The sequence below is a fragment of the Microcebus murinus genome, chromosome 15, assembly GCF_040939455.1.
Source record: "Microcebus murinus isolate Inina chromosome 15, M.murinus_Inina_mat1.0, whole genome shotgun sequence".
Taxonomy (NCBI): domain Eukaryota; kingdom Metazoa; phylum Chordata; class Mammalia; order Primates; family Cheirogaleidae; genus Microcebus; species Microcebus murinus.
Genome location: NC_134118.1, coordinates 61,245,099 through 61,261,561, shown reverse-complemented (window position 1 = coordinate 61,261,561; position 16,463 = coordinate 61,245,099).

Sequence of the window (16,463 nt, the reverse complement as noted above, 5' to 3'; positions counted from 1 at the left end):
AACCTCTTTGCAAAAGACATTATCAAGAGAATGAAAAACAAGCCACAGACTAGGAGAAAATATTTTCAAAACAGATATCTGATAGAGGACTTATATCCAAAATCTACAAAGAATTCTAAGAAACTCTTAAAACTCAACAATGAGAAAACACAATTAAAAATGGGCAAAACAACTGGATGTAAAAGATATAAAGATGGAAGGGAAGAATATATGCTCAGCACCATAGGTCATTAGGAAAATGCAATTGAGAACGATGATACCATTATATACCTACTAGAATGGTTAAAATCTAAGAAACTCACATGACCAAATGCTTATGAGATATAGAGGAACAGAAACTTTCATTTATTTCTGGTGGGAATGAAAAAAAGTATAGCTAGTTTAGAAGACAGTTTGGCGAATGCTTAGAAAGCTAAACATAATCTTACCATACAATCCAGTAATCACACCCTTCTTCTATTTGAAAACTTATTTTCACGTAAAAATGTGTGAGTATTTGTAGCAGTTTTATTTATAATTGCCAAAACTGGAAGCAAGCAAGAAGTCCTTCTATAAGTGCATGGATAAATAAACTATAGCAGACATAATGGAATATTGTTCAGTGATAAAGAAATGTGCTATCAAGTTGCAAAAAGGGAGGAAACCTAAATACACATTGCTAAGTGAAAGAAGCCAGTCTGAAAAGCTATATACTATATGATCAAATTTTTGCTAGGAGGGGGAGGAAGAGGGCATAGCTGAATATATAAAGCACAGAGATTTGGGGGATGGTGAAACTATTCTGTATGATGCTATAATGGTGGATGCATGACATTATGCATCTGTTAAAACCCATGAGACTTTATAGCACAAAGGGTGAACCTTAATACATGCACGCTTACAAAAAAAAATACGAGGCTGGGAATCCCAGAAAGATATACAAAATACGACAAAAGAATCTAACCATATCATAAATATATGAAATTGCCTCAATGAAGAGGGGGGGGGGGAAGGGGATGACCTAAGTAACTTTGCAAGTAAGTGAAGTTTGTAAACATAAAGGCAAAGGAAATGCACATAAGGGTTGTACTCTAGTTGACAACATTGTCTCCCGTGGAGGTACAGTTTAATGATTTCTATACTGCTATGTATGTATAATGGAATTGAACAGCTATATAAACAGTGGGGCTGGGGGAAGTCAGTGTCTTATAATTAGCCTTAGAATTTAGGGCAGAAGGGAGGGGAGGAGGCTAGAAGGATGCATGTGCTAGCAGATTAGAGTTACAGACAACAGTGTAAACTCATCTGCTTAATATAGATACAGGTGGTTACCTGTGGAAGTATTCATAGACATGCATGTATATACAAGGGTTAGGATGCACACCTGTATTTCTTTGCTCTGTCAGCTGAGAAGACCTAAAAGAAATGGCACCCCAGAAGCAATGAACACATCTAGAGCCTGCTCTCAAATACATTCTTCAATAAAAGGAACCAAGTCTCCTTGTAGAAACGGCAGATTCTAACACCAGGGCAGAAAATACTCAGCATGAGCCCAAGCACCCAGGAGTGACAGAAAGCTAGGGAGTGCACCCTCCTCCCAAAATAAAGCTACCCCTTGTGAGAGCCTGTCCAGGGGCACAAAGCGCCTGAAAGAGCTCCCCTGGCCACAGCTGGGACAACTTCAGCAACAAAATAAAGAGTGATGGATTATAACCCAAAGTATAAAATAAATACCCATAAGTCTATACTGATATAAATAAATGACTGAATAAATTAGAATAACAGAGTATAAGAGACAAATGTCCCACACAGAATAATTGCTCATAATTTACGCAGCTATTCTTCCTTAAGGAGGTGGAGCATAACTTCCCTCCTTGAGCGTGAGCTACACACACACCTTCCTTCCAAAGAATAGATTAGGGAAAGTGCAGGGTCAGGGCCGGGAGTCACTTTACAGTAGAGAAAACTGACAGTCAGGTGATCAATGTCAAAGTCAACATCAACAATCATAAATCATGTTGACAATACATGCCCATGGTACGATGGGATGCAAATGGCACTTCACTTTTGTGATTTTCCTTCCCCAAAACCATAACCCCAGTCTAATCATGAGGAAAAAAAAAAATCAGGAAAATTTCAACAGCGGATATCCTTCAAAACACTGGAGTAGGACTCCTCAAAATTGTTAAGGTCATCAAAAACACAGAAAGTCTGAGAAACTATTACAGCCAAGAGGAGCCTAAGGAAAGAAGACAACTGAATGTAATGTGGTGTCCTTCCTAGTTGTGGTCCCCAACTCCTGCTGACCAGCATGGGTCTGTAGCCTGTTAGGGACCCGGCCGCACAGCAGGAGGTGAGTGAAGCCTCACCTGCATTTACAGCCACTCCCCATGACTTGCATCACCGCCCGAGCTCCACCTCCCCCCACCCCACCCCCATCCATGGAAAAATTGTCTTCCTTGAAACCAGTCCTTGATGCCAAAAAGGTTGGGGACCGCTGCTGTACAGGATCCTGGAACATAAAATTGACGTCAGGTAAAAACTAAGGAAGTCTGAATCAGCTATGAACTTTAGTTAGTAAGAATTCAATAAGGTTAGTGCATTCATTTTACAAATGCACCATACTAACAGGTTCATGATAGTGGGACCCAATTCGGGGTATATGGCAACAATCTGTATTATCTTACTTTTTATCAATCTGAAACTGTTCTAAAAAATAAAGTCTGATTTTACATACAAGTCAATCCTCCCTCCTCTCCAGTCTTTCTCATCTTTGTGTCCCTCTTCCTGTAGGGACTTCTGAGCATCTGCCCCTCTCCCTGGAGTGCTGTTTCCTTTGCTATTTATCTGACGTACCCCAAATCACTTCAATCATCATGATCCCTAATCACAAGATTTCTCCTTAAATGACACCACTTGGTTCCTTCAATCTAACCCATTGCACTGTCATAGCTCCCTAGAGGTTTTTCTTTCCAAGATATGTCATATTTTATATTATCTCTGTTATTAATTAGTTAAAATCTATCACCTCCGTGTACTGTAAGTTCCATGAAAACAAAGACTATATTTGTTCCCAATATTTAGCCTGAGAATAATATTTGACAATACTTGATAATTTTAATGAAGGAATAACAGACAAAAGGAATCTTGGCCTCTCAAAGATTATTCCCTTATTTTTGTTTCCTTCTTGGCTGAATACAGGATTATTTATATTCTATTATAAATTATTGATAATTGACTTTTATATAATTAATGTGATATTATGAAAGACATTTCAACTATTTGTGTATGAACCTATAGACATATATGTCTAGTGGTTAAACCTCCATGAATGTATAATATGTTGGTCCATATTTATATTGTCATTACTTAAATACTTTATTGAAGCAAAGTAAAATACCTAAATATTGAATAAAGCAGCCAAACCCTTTGGAACTAAAACAGAAAAAAAAAGGCTACCCAAGCAACATACTGGTCAGTGATTTGCTACTTGAAAAAAAAAAATCCAAATCAAAGTCAATAATATGTACTTTTTTATTGACAACATATGTTACCAACATAGAAGATAACATATATGAATAAATACCTTAATCAGCATTACAGGTAGATAATGACAAGAATATTTTATTCTGCATTTATAGGATATGGTAGAAGTCAGTTCTTAAAGGCAGGTAACAAAAAATAATAATAAAAATGGGCTAAAAGAAACATATCTTCTATTACGAATGTTTTGTGAAATTTCTGATGTCTGTAAGAAGGATAAAAGCATTCTCTTTTGAAAGAATAAGGTAGTTTAAACCTCAACATTCTCTATGTTTAAGATTGAACTAATTTAAGTAAATAGACCATGCCTTGGAACTATCAGTTTAAAGACTCCAGATTTAGTTCTTTAACTCTCAAACTAGGATTCTTTAAACTGCCTAATACCATGAGCCACTGATAATGCCTTGAATCATCTGTCCTTTTATTATGAGAGCATTAGATGGAGTGGAAGGAAGAGAACATTGTTGAACTTAATAGAAAATGTAATAGAGAAAATAATGTAATGACTACCTGAACAAGGTTGTAAACATTATTAAACAAAATAAAGATTTTATATATCAGCTGCTGAAACAAATTGTGAGTTATTCGTGTGTAACATTCTGTGGTTTGACAGAACTTAAATATGAATGCAAATGGTGGTTAGATTTACCCAATAAACGAGCAGGAACCTAGTTTTGATCCAGTTGAGTCTAACATGGACTGTGCCTAATTTTTTCTTTCTAGACTTCACGATGAGTCTTCATTTTAACATCACTCAGAACCAGGAAGAGGAAAAACATTCATCATTTCTCTTCACTGGTTTGTTCAGCAAATGACACATTGCTTGAGGTTTTCCAGGGAGATCAAATAAGAGGGAATAACGCCCATGCAGAAAGAATTTCTAATGATTATTGGCATTACAATGAGCACCAGAGAAAGTGATCATAATTTGCCACTTTTAAAATGTTGCCTAGTTTTCCCGTATTAACAGGTCACTACTTGCTTCTGCAGAGTAGGGATTTCTGGCAACAGAGGAAAAGGGGCGAAGGGATATTGTTTCTCCTTTGCAAGGATGCAGTGACCCCATGTCGAACACACTCCAACAAGATTTAGGCCAATGCCTGTGGGTCTCCCACCTTTGCCTGTTTCGCACTCTACCTGCCTCTCTCAGCCTGACCCCATGCGGACACCGAGCCTGCTAGGGCAGACTCCTGGGGCGCCCTGTGCCTACCTGCTCCCCTTTGGGCTAAACCATTTGTCTGCTCTTCTGTTACAGAAGCAGTTCCTTCCACAGAATTACCATCTTGCTGTCATCAGTGTGCCACCAACCACACGCCTAAGGTTTCTGGTAGCTAAACTTTGCAAAACATTGAGGATGAAAAGGGAAACTCTGAAACTCTTGACGCTACACTTAGCATTGAACAATTTTGCCAAAACAGCTATTTGAAATTTGCCTACTCTTCAATTAAGGAGCAACTCTGAAGACATATGATTCTAATGAATTGAGTTCAAAGATGGCAAAGAATTTGCTTTTCCTAGACAATTCTGGTGGATTCTATTCCTAACTCTTGTCAATTAAGTCATATTTGAACTATTCTTGGTTCACGTGATGGGAAGCTTTAAAAATGCCAAAGGATTCATTCGTTTATTTCCAGAATTAGCAAAAAACCACAACTTTGGTGCTGAAAAGTAGGATCCCACAGGAATTCACATAATTCTGTGGTATACCGTTGACTTCAAATGGCCCCACATACTTTCTTAAAATGCCCTGATGTGATCTGTATTTGTGGTACCTTCTACATAAAGCGCTGGAATAGTGAGAAGTATAAATATATACTTAATAATAACTTGCTGGTTTGAAAATGAGTACTTTGCACATGGCATTGGGCATATCCAGGAGCTCTCAAGCTTGAGTATGAAACAAATTTGAAAAGTGAATGCATTATTTCAGATAGCTATATAATGTCAACTTTTAGTATCATAACATTTCAACTTAGAGGTAGAAAATAAATCACATAGCATTCAGAGTTTTTTAGTTTGTTAGGTGGGTTTGCTTGTTATGTGAGAAAGGTTTGGATTACAGGATCAAAGTGTGTCTAAGGGCATAGTGTGGGCCGTAGGCATGCATATTTAATGAGTTAATTCGTAAATCATAAGCAGAGCTACCATTCCTGTTTCTCAGTGATACATTGTGCATGGAATAGAGTGAAAATAATCCTTTAACCCTTTTTGTTTTGTGATAAAAGTTGCCCTACTGAAATAATGAATAATAATATACCTTTGTTCTAAAGAAAGGGTGGAATCAAGGAATTTTATTACAGTGCTATAACCTGTTTATTTGATCTTCAAAGATCGATGAACTCACCAATAAAGGAATATGCTTTCCCTCCTACCCTCCCTCCCTTCTATTCTTCCTTCTTTTCTTCCTTTTCCTTCTTTTTGTACCAACTAAAATAGAGCTAATAATAGCAGTAGACTCAGTATAGTGTTAGGACATAACACTGACAAATCAGGTTGAGGTATGATGCTTCTTTGGTGATTAAGGGTAAGCTCTGTAGTAGAATCTAAAAATGTAATTTCTAGAATTGGATCATTAAACCATAGAAAATTCATCTGTCCCACCCCAAAGCTCTTTTATTATTATTATTATTACCACTTGGATGTGAAATCATCTGAAAAAAGGTTTATAGATTTTGAGCAAAAATATTAGTATGTGAATTAGTGTTGCCACTTCTCTAAGAATCTATTAGTGTGCCTGTTTTGTAAGCCACTGTTGAAAGTTCCTGCTGTCATAGTATTTCTTCCTAGGAAGTTCTATTCCATAATTGTGCTACTTAGTTTCTTTTTCTATGAATTTACTAACCCAGTAATCTCTGCCTGACTTGTGAATTCAGTGCATAACTTTCAGCTCACTACTGCCCGGGTATAGGGTTGGATCTCCCTTTGAATGTCTTCTTGGAGGCTAGAATTCAGATGTATAACTGAACCACTAGAATAAATTAATATTTCTTTACAGGGTAAATAGATACGTGAGTACATCCAACATGTCTACCTGAGTAGTTTGTTTTCTACAATTATGGGTTACTAATTTTTATTTCAAAAAAATATTTTTGAAGTTCTTACACAGCACAGAATATGATGCCCAGAATTCAGAAACTCTATTTCATTAAGTAAATAGATTGTCTAATTCTGAGCCAAAAGTACACATTTACTTTAATAAATGTTGACAAAAATTCTCTCCTTGTCCAAACTCTAGCCAGGCTTCTCTGAGCTCATTCTCAAGTAGGCCCCAAACTTGTCCTATAAAGACTAGTGTTTTTAGTGGTGTAAAAGCACCAACACAGTTTCTAACAGCTTCAGGGCACATCCCACCATACACCAGCTCCCCTTAAAGTGCCCACCTGAGAAAACGCAAGGCTGCCACCCCAGTGTTCTGTTTGCTCCAGCTAGCATCCAGGGCAGGGCCCCTGCTCCCCAGCCTCTGAGGGAGGCTAGGAGGCTGACTTCCACTAGCCCAGGTAGCAAACCCAGATGGATTTCACATGGACCAAGCCCATTCCCTGCTTTTTGTAATTTTTCACTTCCCTGACCTTACTGAGCCCAGCTAACCCCTTCCTTCTTCTCTCCCTCTCCTTTAAAATGCCCAGTCACCTCTGCACAAATCAAATGAGTTCAGTTTACCCTACTGCAATAGTATATTAGTGATTAAAATCTGTCCTTACCACTGTAACTACTGTCTGACTTTATCTTTGACAATGTGCACGGTGTATCTTAGCAATGCAAGACCCTCTCTGCTCCCACTGTGTCAGCAGTTAAACTAGAGGATTAAACCTATGACTAGAAAAATCTCCACAATTCTTGCTCACTCTGGTATGATCTGCTTTTGCAATTCCCTGGCTAATCGTATTACGTAATCACACAGCCTGTTGACCTAAGCTGTAGTTTGAGATAAATGCCAGGAGGTGGCAGTGCTGTTCACCTGGCGGGCCCGTCCTGCAGAAAGACACCTTCCCATGGAGGTACGCGGTTGAGCACAGGGGACTCAGGTACGTGTCTGGACGAGCATGCTGAGATCGACGCGAGTCAAGAAAAGCATACTTGGAATTACCAAATGACGGCATTCAAAGGAAAGAAGACGCTTGCCTAGAGTACTGTTTTCTTTCCTCCTCGTGTATCATTTCCGAGCGTGAGTTCGCGTCGCTGCTGCACTTGATGGACTGTGCCTTCGCGAGGCGGCCCCCAGGTTCAAAGCGTGGTGGAGTGCGGACGTAGGCGCGCGAGATTTCACTGGTGCTCAGAAACTTGGAAATAATCTCTTAAAACGGGCCATAAAAGCACTGAACTTAACGGCTTTTATGGAGGAGAGACTGGCTAAAGGCAAAGTAAATTTAGATTCCGTGTCTAACCACGGGGGTTTCACAATCACTCCCCTCGCTTATCAGGGGTCCCCCCTGGGTCCCCACTCACGTATCTCTGCGCACGGTCAGCCTCTCACCCCCATTTCCTGGGATCTGAACAATAATAAACAGAAAGGCAACGGGGTCTCAGTTTCTCCGGGGGGCCCCCTTCCCCTTCAGGGTGGATACTGCCACCCTACTTTAGTGACATTATCTTTCCCTGATACGGTCCCATTGATAAAAATTCAGCAATATTTGCTCTCCCATTAATTGGCTTTATGAACTTACTCCAACATTCTGAAACAATGGGCTTTGATTACACAACCCCCTAAGGTTCTTTTCATAAATGGAGCCCCAAGATGCTTGTCTTATGTGTAACTTCCGTGCTTATTGTGGACCTGTGGTAACGTACACTTCTTCATCGAGGGCTACTAGATTAAGAATGCATTAGGATGCTTGCTCCTGGAGGCTTGGCTGTATGCCAAATGCCATTTCTGCACAAAAGGAGCTTATCTTGCTAAAGGAGCTCAGCCCCTTTCTTTCCTATTTGAACACATTTTAACTTAACTTGAACATAAAATACTTCGAACAATCTGTAGCTGTACCATAGAGAGAGAGAGAAAATTTATCCACATTAAGAACTCTATGGGCCCAGGCGGGAGGATCGCTTGAGGTCAGGAGTTGGAGACCAGCCTGAGCAAGAGTGAGAGCTGCTCTTTGCAAAAAAATAGAAAAATTAGCTGGGTGTCGCTCGGGCACCTGGAGTCCCAGCTACTCAGGAGGCTGAGGCAGGAGGATCACTTGAGTCCAGGCGGTGTAGGTTGCAGTGAGCTATGATGACGCCACAGCACTCTAGCCCAGGTGACAAAGCAAGACGCTGTCTATAAAAACAAAATAAAACAAAACAGAAACGCTCTATGGAAATTTCATAAAATAAATAGAAGTTCTAAAATTAAAAGGCAGAAATCACTAGTATAGGTTATATGTTCCAAGTGTTATGACTTAAGATTTCAGGTTCTTAAAGAAAAGTTTCTCTTATAATGACAAGTGTTCGACTCTCATTTGTGTGTGTGTGTTCGTGTGTATGTGTGTATGTGTAGCCTCTAATAGCCCTGTTTTCGGTTTATATGTTATAGTATCCCCATTTTTCAGCGGAAGAATCTTAGGGAAACTGTTTAGATTGCTTGCCCAAGGACATCCAGTGAGTCATTTGGCAAAGCCAGAAAAATTGCTAGCAGAATTGGGTTCCTGCATTTTATTAACCTGAATCATGCTCTCTTGGAAATCTAATTCAATATTTTAATATTTCTGCTCTAACAGCTTGCAGTGGGGGGGGGGGTAGTAAAACCTGATATTATACACATTCCTTGGAATTCTTTAAAGTAAATGAAATATTTATAATGATTCAACCCAAGTTCAAATGAAGAAAAGCGTTCTGTTAGCAGTTGGCATATTAATTACAGTAAATCAGTAGATGACCCAAAATAGCCAATGGCTACACGTGACATTATAACAAAATTTGAAGAGTTAGCTGGACTTTCACTTGGGCTGGTGGCAAAAACACCCAGTGCAGAAGAAAGCAGGGATGGCAGGTGGAAGAGTGGGGGAATGGTTCTTGCTTTTGGTTTTAACACTCCTGTTGGCTGTAGCACTGAGTTCTTCCATGAAAACAGCTGCTCACCTTCCCTCTTGGCTAGAGATAGGCTCATACCAAATGACTGCAAGTTAAATGAAGGGAAGCATCAAGAATTGGAAAGACTAGACCATAAGTTTCATTTGCTAAACAAGAAGGAAAAGAAAGTTAGTCTTGAAAGTAAATCTACTTTTAAAAATGTATATACATTTTTATTTTATTTAAAATAAATTTTTCTCTTTACCAAGCTATTCAATTAATACTGTATTCTCTATATGTAAGGTTTCCAAATTGTCTTTGAAAGAGATAATCTTGTCTGAAAATTTTGTTTTCTGATATTATCATACTTTATTTAAATATTTACTCCCATATTTGATAATAAAAAATTCTCCTCCTCAATTTTCAGTTCTTTCTTAACAAGTTATGCAAAGTTACTAAATCATGTATATAAAGATTGTATTAAATTTTAAAATTGACAAAATGTAAAATATAAAAATCTGAGCACTATGTATTTTATCTGTGTAACAAACTCAGAATATATCTAAAATTCTCTAAAACTTAGATTTGTGATTTCTCTGCTAAATTTGCAAAATTCCATAAAAATGCATTCCACAATTTTATTTTACATCTTCCTTCATAAAAAAATTTAACTAATTTTATTAGCAAAAAAAAAGGGTGGTATTTATTTCAGCTAGAAGCAGGGATTATTTTTTTGTGAGCTGGGATAAATGACAAATTGCTGATTGTTTTATTAAGGGATCACTTTGGCAAATAAAATACTTCTTTTATTCCTTATCAAAATATTATTGCTTTCTTTTATATAAAGGTTTTCTTTGATTATTTTATGTCTGTTGTTTGAGGTGGCAGGATAAGTTATTTATCTTAAAACTTTTAGTTTTACTTGTGAATAAAAACAAAAAAAGATCACTGTATAGCATAAAGGCTGAAGTGTTTGCTCATTTTTCTGTCAAATATAACCCTAAGGAAGAATTTCTAAAGGGTTATGGGAAGCAGGAAGGAGTTGTTCTAACAAAGTCCTCTATTCACAATGGAGAAATCTGTTGAAACTACCACCAAAGTTCTTAATTGTTATGAAAAACTGATTGGGCCCTGGGGGGGAGTCATTTTCCCTATGAGCTTTCTGAAGGAAATTCACAAGAAAAAATGTTGCAAAATCAGAAGTTGAAGAGACCCAGCGCCTATCAAATAGCTAACAATCTTATTCATATAATAGAATTAGAACAGGTGGATTGAATGAAAAGAATCTAACAAAAGTAAGTTTGATTTTTTTAAAGTATTTGAACTTAACAATGTGAAGCTGAGATAAATTGGTGTGGGAATTGGTCAGGGAAATTAATGAAGTCAAATTTGTGGCTGAGGCGATCTTTTCCTCCCAATTTGTTAACTAGGTTGCTGTGCAAATTCGAGTTTGGGTGACTGCTGGTAATTCTCTGTCTGAAAATTGGTGTCTTCATTCTCCATCATCTACTTGGGGTGTTCTTGCTCAGAACCCTGGTCTGCCTCAACCGTTGTCTCCCCAAATACTGGGTGTTCACATTCTCCCAGCTAAACCAGAGCCAATGAGATACAACAGAGTTTTGATAATTTCACAAAGCACTTGAAGCTTGTCAGTGGGTTCAGTTTACTCCCTTATAGGAGGACATCACTATCCTAGATTCTAAGGGAAGAAGCCCTTTGGGGTGAGTTAAGGAATATGGGATGAGAGAGCTGTATGGGGAAAAGATGTTTCTTGAAAATAGAAGAGGCCATTGTATGCAGATAATTTTATTATTTTTTTCAAAAGAAATACACAGGCTGGTTATTGTAGCAGAATCACAAACGAGCTAATGTGATTTAAAAGTAGTTTACAAAATGAGTCATGGGAAATAGAGTAATGTCAGATCAACTCCAGGGATCAACCTGCACTTTGCATGCTTTCAGAACTCATAGATCTTCTGCTGCTAGGCTTCCTGGTTCCTGTGTAAGGTGTCAGAGGAGAGTGGCAGGAATATTAACTTCGAGGAAATTTAGTTATGGCGACAGGATAGATAAATGAACTGTATCCGGGGTTGATTCATCTTTGTAACCATGGTGTTAAAGCAGGATTCAATAACAGTAGTTGACTTATTTATTCCCCACCAGAAAAGATGCTTTGGCTGCAGATTTCACATTTAGAAAAAACATGATCTTTTGGAAAATCTACCACCAATTACTCAGTCTCCTGTTTCAATCTATCAATGGGATGATCTGTCCATGCTGATAATGTACTACTACCCTAGTCAGCCACTTGGCAGCTCTGAAGTCTCATGACCTTTTAAATCTCAAAAATAAATAAAGTTGCAACATTCTTTCCTTGTTAGCTCTTAAATCCCCAAATACCTATGTGCTGAGTTGTCCTGGTTAATAAATATTTAGCAAAGGAGATATTGTCATGATGACTTAGTATTTTGTTATTATTTTTAATATTATATTTAGTTTTATTTAAAAAGAATTAGGAAAGGAGATGAGACTTTTGGTCTTTCTTAAGTGAGATCGTGAAATTCTCTTCTCTACAAAGCTGAAAAAAATGGACAAAATCATCCGTTTCAGTGCTCTAGAAACTGACCAAAGTCTTAAAAAAAAAAATTGAGAGGCTTAAAAAGTGCTGAGCTTCTGGTAAGTATAGTGGGAGCCTAAGTCATTCTGGCCTGGGCTGTCCCATTTCTCCAAAGGTGGGGCCAACTCTTGAGGGCTGACAGATTTCCTGCTTCAGTTGAAGGGGTCCCATAGATCTGGACCCCTGGGTGGCACCATATGCAGCCGTGTTGCTGGCAGATGGGGAGGGCCAGCAGCTCTACTTTGGGAAATCTTTGTCTGCAAGGATCAGATAGTGAGTATTTTTTGTTTTGTGGGCCACCTACTATGGTATGTAATAGTCCATACTATTTCTCATTCTTCTCCTGTTTCTCCTGCTCCTTCTTTTTCTTCTTTGTCTTTTTAGCATCAGTTTTAAACTATAAACAATTTTTTTAATGTAAAAACCATTTTTAACTCACAGGTGATGTGAAAACAGGCCAGTAGGGCTAGATGTGAACCACAGGCTGTGCTTTGCCATCAGGGGTTCTACTAGCCTGAGGTTGACACAGCAATACAGGCAGCTGCCTGCATGTGCACTAGATACTAAAGGGGATTCAAGGCAAGCAAACCGTCCTCTCCGACCCTAAGGTTGCAAGCGTGCACATAAAAGACGCGAATGCCAGAGCAGACTTGACAATGACCTGAACTTTTAACGCGCTTCTTTACCCACACACAGATCCAAAGGCAGAGGAAGAAAGCCTTATTAAAACTAAAGGAAATATAACGGGATATTATGAACAACCTTAAAAAAAAATAGACAACACAGATGAAATGGACACATTCCTAAGAAGATATATTTAATTAATTAATTAAATGCATTCAGAGTAGAAATAAAGGAGTAAAACTTCTTATTTGAAGAGGAAATGATTTTATATGTAGGAAGTCATAAGGAATCCGTTAACAAAATCTACTAGAGTTTAGTTAAGGTATAAGATCAATGTATTAAGATAAATTGTATTTTTAGATACTAGAAATTAAAAAATAAAAAATTAGGAAAACAATTCCAATCACACGCATATGAAAATGTAAACTATTCAGAAATCACTTTAACAAATGAAGTACAAGGCTTAATGTACTGAAAACCACAAAATATTACTAAGAGAAATTAAAGGTCTACATAAACAGACATTTCAAGTTCATCAATTAAAAGATTTGATATTGTCAAGACAGTAATTCTCTCTACATTAGTTTGGAAACTCAATGCAATTTCTAACAGAAACCCAGCAAGCTTTCTTGCAAAAATTCACAAGCTAATTTTGAAATATATTGAGGTATTCCTAGAACCTATATTGCCCCAAATTATTGTAAAACAAAGAACTACTTGATTTCAAAAAATTACATTAAAGCCACAGTAATCAAGACAATGTGATATTGGCACAAGACATGTAGATCAATGGAAAAGAATTGGAAGTCCAAAAAAAATTCATACATTTATGGAAAATTGACATTCTACAAGTGTTCAAAAATAATTCAATGGGGAAAATATAGGGCTTTCAATAAATGTTACTGGGATAATTTTATGTCCATATTAAAAATAAAATACAACAAAATTTTAATCCATACCTCACAGCATGCACAAAAATTAACTCAAAATGGATTTACCTGCATGTGAGAGCCAAAACTATGAAACCTCCAGCAAAAAACATAGGAGAAAATCTTGTTGATTTGGGGTTGAGTGAAGAAATCTTAGCTATGGCACAAAAAGAACAGTCTATAACAGAAAAACATTGATACATTGTACTCCATCAAAATTAAAAATTTTGTGCATCAAAACAATACCAAAAGAGGAAAAAAAAAAAAAAAGAAAGAAAAGAATAAAAAGGAAGAAAGAAAAAAAGACAAACCACATACTGGCATAAAATATCTGGAAATCATACCTCTGATAATGGGCATACTAAAATATAAATATAGAATTCTTACAACTCAATAAAAAAAATCCCAATTAAAAACTGGGCAAATATTGGAATATAAATTTCAATAAAGAAGATATACATATGACACATGAAAAGATGCTTAACCATGTAAGCATAAATTAAAACTATACTACATTACACCCCTAGATAGACCATAATCAAAAGGCAGACAATGACAAGTAGAAAAACTGGACCCCTTATACATTCTGCCAACAAACTGAATGATATTGTCTCCCAGAGCCTCCAGAAAGGAACAGAACTTGTTGACATTTTTATTTTGTTTTGGTGAGAACCAAATCAGACTTTTAATCTACAGAATTATAATATAAATGTGTTATTTGAAGCCCCTGAGTTTGTGGTTAGTTTGTTAAGGTAACAATGGAAAACTGATACACAATGGGATGAAAAAAAGGTAAAGAATTACAAAAGGATTTATGTGAACCATGCTAAGGAGGATTATTTAGAACTAGAAAAAAAGGCAAAAAAGATGGGTAATATGTCTTTTCAATGTCATATGGGAACATTATTTGTCAGTTTCAAACAAGGGTTATTTAATTTGCTAGAATAAGGCACCTTTTTTAATTTTGATAATTTTATTTAATTAAGAGTTCAAGTTCTGTGTAGCAACATGTTAACTTGGAAGATTTCATTGTAGTAGAAAAGGTAGCTCCAAAGGTTATGGTTTCGTTGCCATTTAGGACATTAAACAGTTTTGTACCAACCTAGCAACCTTAGGACAGTAATCCATTTTTATTATATATATCTGTAGATACTATGTCCTTCAAAGGCTCTTAGAAATACTTTATAGTCTAACAAGCTTGTTCATTCTCAAGTTAATAAGTCTTTGATGTATATTAATTTTATATTTGACTGAATCATATTTTTATTTTTTTTAAAGCATTATACCTTGGCTATCATAAATGTATTGTTTTAGGGATGCTAGAGAAGTTGAAGACCTGCCAAATTAGACCCATCAGTAAAAAGCAAATAAGAATTAATAAATATAAAAATAATTAATGATATCTGAAAAAACAGATATACAATAAAAAAAATAGTATTTAGAGGTTGGCAAGAAAAAACTTTGATAATTTTGGAGTATTACCTGATACGGGAATCAACTTTTGCTATTATTTTCAATGTATTCCTTGCTGTTAAGTTATAAGGAATTTTATTAGCATAAATATAACATACAATGGAAATCTGAGGAAAAGAAACATTGTTTTAAGTGAAGTTGGGAGATTTAACAAAAATACAGGGAAAAAAAATACCAGATTTTTGGCCTGAGAACAGTATTTCCAACATCTCAAGTTAAAATAAGAAGACATAATGGTGGCCAACAGTCTAACAATGTTAGGTTTGACAGAATTTGTGGGGAAATTGATCAGTAAATTTGTTCTAAATATCCTAGTGACTTTAGCTGATAATTTGGACAACTATCTGAATTTTTAATTGCGATATTTCCATGGTTACTTCTCTTTTTACAGATCTCCTAGGTAGAATTTTGTAGTTTAACACATGGCTATAGCCAATACTTCATTTTTTTCCCTCAAACTAGATCCTTCTGCCTGTAACCCTAGCCCTGCAAGAACAACTTATGTTTCATTTTAATTATATATCATTACACTGTCCCTCCAATGATGGACAATTTAAATTTTAAAATTGCCTCAATTCTGTAGTTGGGAGCTGAGGTACTTTATATATATCACAATTATACCTGAGAGAAATATGATATAATAGAGCACAGTTTTGAGAACTTGAGTATTGCCTCATTTTTCCACTAAATTTAAAATAGTGTAGGAACATTCTTAGCCCCAAAATTTGCCTTTCGTTTCCTACAATTCTTAATTCAGTTTCTCCTCTTGCTCTGCATTCTCCAACAAAAGTTATTCAAGCTACATCAGTATTAAGGAAACAGGTTGTAAAGTGAATTGTGCTGTTAATTATCCAATATGCCTGTCCGTGAAATGAAGCTGGACAATGGCCCTGCACAATTAGTGGTTTCAAAATAAGTAGCTAAGAAGAAGGCCAAACTGAAGTGTAGGAATTACTCATCCTCGGATTGAGTTTGCACCGTGTCTATGAGCTGTCATGGCTACCACTTCAAGAGCACGTGACACACTTTGGGGCTCAGTTAGGCATTTTCCATGCACTTAACCCTCACATCAAATTTGAAAGATGGGGATTTCTGTCTCTAGAACATTTTTTATCACCGAAGAGGGAAGACAGGCCCAGAGAAGTTAGGCCACTGTGTCCAGGGTCACACAGCTAACATTCAGATCCGCTGCGTCCGAATCCTCAGGCTCTGTCCTTGCCATTGAAGGAGAGAAATGGGGAATCCTGAGTTCTAGAGCCATGTTTGTGACCCGGAGACAATAATGTTACTTCTCTAGATTTTTGTTTCTT